The sequence below is a fragment of the Lathyrus oleraceus genome, chromosome 5 (assembly GCF_024323335.1).
Source record: "Lathyrus oleraceus cultivar Zhongwan6 chromosome 5, CAAS_Psat_ZW6_1.0, whole genome shotgun sequence".
NCBI classification, from domain to species: Eukaryota; Viridiplantae; Streptophyta; class Magnoliopsida; order Fabales; family Fabaceae; genus Lathyrus; species Lathyrus oleraceus.
The window spans coordinates 121,886,539-121,889,993 of record NC_066583.1 but is presented as its reverse complement, the minus strand read 5'-3'; positions in this window follow the sequence as shown (position 1 = coordinate 121,889,993).

Genomic DNA, 3,455 nt, shown 5'->3' with positions numbered 1-3,455 from the left:
AATCTATCTTGCTGAACACACTCGCACCAACCAACTGATCCATCAAATCATCAATCCTCGGCAAAGGATACCGATTCTTGATCGTCACTTTATTCAGTTGCCTGTAGTCCACACACAACCTCATAGTACCTTCCTTCTTCTTAACCAACAACACTGGTGCACCCCACGGTGACACACTCGGACGAATAAACTTCTTATCCAACAAATCTTCCAACTGACTTTTCAATTCAGCTAACTCAACAGCAGACATACGGTACGGAGCCATCGATATCGGTCTAGTACCAGGTACCAATTCAATCGAGAACTCAACTTCACGCTCTGGCGGTAACTCATTCACTTCTTCCGGAAACACATCAGGAAAGTCACACACCACTGCTAGATCACGAATCACCAGTTTATCTTTAGCCTCTAAAGTTGCCAACAGCATAAACAACTCTGCCCCATCTGCCACTTCCTCATTCACCTGCCTGGCTGATAGAAACAGACTCTGCCCTTCCTCAATCTCAGGAAATATCACCGTCTTATCAAAACAGTTGATATAAACTCGGTTAAACACCAACCAGTTCATACCCAAGATAACGTCAATCTGCACTAATGGAAGACACACAAGGTCTATCCCAAAATCTCTACCAAAAATATTCAAAGGACAACTCCAACAAACCGAAGTAGTAGTCACTGAACCCTTTGCAGGAGTATCAATCACCATACTTCCACGCATCTCAGATATCTCTAACTTAAGCTTCACAGCACAATCCACAGATATAAAAGAATGAGTAGCACATGTGTCAATAATAGCTATAAGAGGAAAGCCATTAATATAACACGTACCTCTGATCAAACGATCATCTGCAGAAGTCTCAGAACCTGATAGAGCAAAAACCTTGCCTCCTGACTGATTCTCCTTCTTCGGCTTCGGACACTGGGGACTGATATGACCCAACTCTCCACAGTTGAAACAAGTTACAGTCTTCAATCGGCACTCTGCAGCCAAGTGACCACCTTTCCCACACTTGAAGCACTTCATCTCAGCACTGGTACACTCATGAACACGATGTCCAGCTCGACCACATCTATAACACTTAGCAGGAGCACTAGAGTCTCCCCCACTAGGCCTCTTCATCCCACTCTTCTTCTGAAAACCTTTGCCAGCTGCATATGGTTTTCCACGATCCATCTGATTCTTACCCTTCCTATCAACCCTCTGCTGATAGCTCTCTGCTCTAGCCTTGGAATCCTGTTCAAAAATTCTGCAACAGTCAACCAAGTCAGAAAACACCCTGATCCTCTGATATCCAATAGCTTGTTTGATCTCAGGACGCAACCCGTTCTCAAACTTCACACATTTCGAAAATTCTCCAGCAGCCTCATTATAGGGAGTATAGTACTTTGACAGCTCGGTGAACTTAGCAGCATACTCAGTAACGGACCTGTTACCCTGCTTCAATTCCAAGAACTCTATCTCTTTCTTTCCTCTGACATCCTCTGGAAAATACTTTCTCAGGAACCTTTCCCTGAACACAGCCCAAGTGATTTCAGTATTCCCAGCAGATTCCAACTCAGTGCGGGTAGCAACCCACCAATCATCAGCTTCCTCTGACAGCATATGTGTACCGAACCTGACCTTCTGGTTATCAGCACACTCAGTTACTCTGAAGATCCTCTCGATCTCCTTCAACCACTTCTGAGCACCATCTGGATCGTATGCTCCCTTGAACATTGGAGGATTGTTCTTCTGGAACTCACTCAGTTGACGAGCAGCTCCCATTCCTACAACATTTGGGTTCCCTCCAAGTACTCCAGCCAGCATACCCAGAGCCTCAGCAATCGCAGCATCATCTCTACCTCTTCCAGCCATCTCTATTCTGAAAACCCAACAAACTAAAACAATAAGTACTGATAGGGTTACACAACACCTATCCCGTACAGGGAAAACAGAATAATTACGACTCGACACGACCGACTATGCTCTGATACCACTAATGTAACACCCTTCTAAAATACCCCAAAATCTTATTTGAAATAATAAACATATAATCAGAGTAATAGTGCACCAAGGGTGTCACACAAACATTCCACACCATTTAAACAATATAACGATCATGCTCTTTTATTTAATTTAAATATAAAGTATTTGCACAATTACGCAGCGGATAGAGATCAACTCAATCATGCAAAACATGTAACATCACATGTAATTTAGTTCAACAACAACAACAACAATAGTCAAAGTTTTCCCGCCCGATGTTACATCTATCAGAGCATGACCCACTAGGGAGACTACACTAGACTCCAAGCATTTGCTTCTACTCAACTCATTTCTCGTTACCTGAAAAATAGTTGTAAGGGTGAGTTCCTCAATCAATATAATAAGCATTATAAAACAACATGTAATGCCAAGAAATTAACACATCAATCACCCTAATTGCAATACACATTCAGTAATAGCTCATTGGCTTAAACATCATTCTCAACATCAATATACAATACCAGTATAATCTCAAATCATACTTAACAACAACACAACACACGTATAATATTGGAACACATCCATTCATATTATACGCCATACATATTTTTATGCAATGAGACTCTACACATGCGGTACCGACTATCCTTGAACATATAGTTCAAGCTCACCGATCCCTCCGGATACGGCTACTAAGCTCACTAGTCCCACTCATTGAGATCTAATGACTCACTCACTAATTCCTCACCATGGGAATTAGCTACAGCCCCAAAGGCTAGACTATGCAAGCTAATCATCTAGCATGCCAACATCAACAACAATTCACAACGATTCACTCACCAATTCCTCACAATGGGAATTAGCTACAGCCCCACAGGCTATGCCATGCACACTAATCATCTAGCAATGCAGCATCAACAACAACTCACAATGGACATATGCTCACACTCTAAGCCATACGACAGTCCATTCACAAATACATGCATAATATATACATTCACAACATTTGGCATATCATCATACATCATCAATACATGTATCAACACATCATCAACACATATATAAAACACTTCCTCAACACATGTATGAAACACCTCAGCAACACATGTATAAACACTTCTTCTGCCTTGCTCGCTAGGCGAGGCAGTGGCGAAGCTCTGGTTCGCTAGGCGAGCTCAAGGCGAACAGCTCCAGGAAATTGGTAAATTAATTCGCTAGGCGAGCTCAAGGCGAAGGTAATAGCGAACTCATTCTGTTTTGGTGAAAAACACAGCTAGCACTCACTCGCTAGGCGAAGCTCCAGCGAGTCCACAGCGAACATTATAGTAGCAGAACCTCTCAATCTCGCTGGGGCGAGGTTGAGGCGCGTTCCTTCGCTAGGCGAAGGTTATGTTCGCTAGGCGAACATGACAGTTCACCAGACGCGTTTTCTTTGGGCAGGGATCTCATGTGCCCATTCCAGACCCTTCCCACTCAAACTTACTCGTCG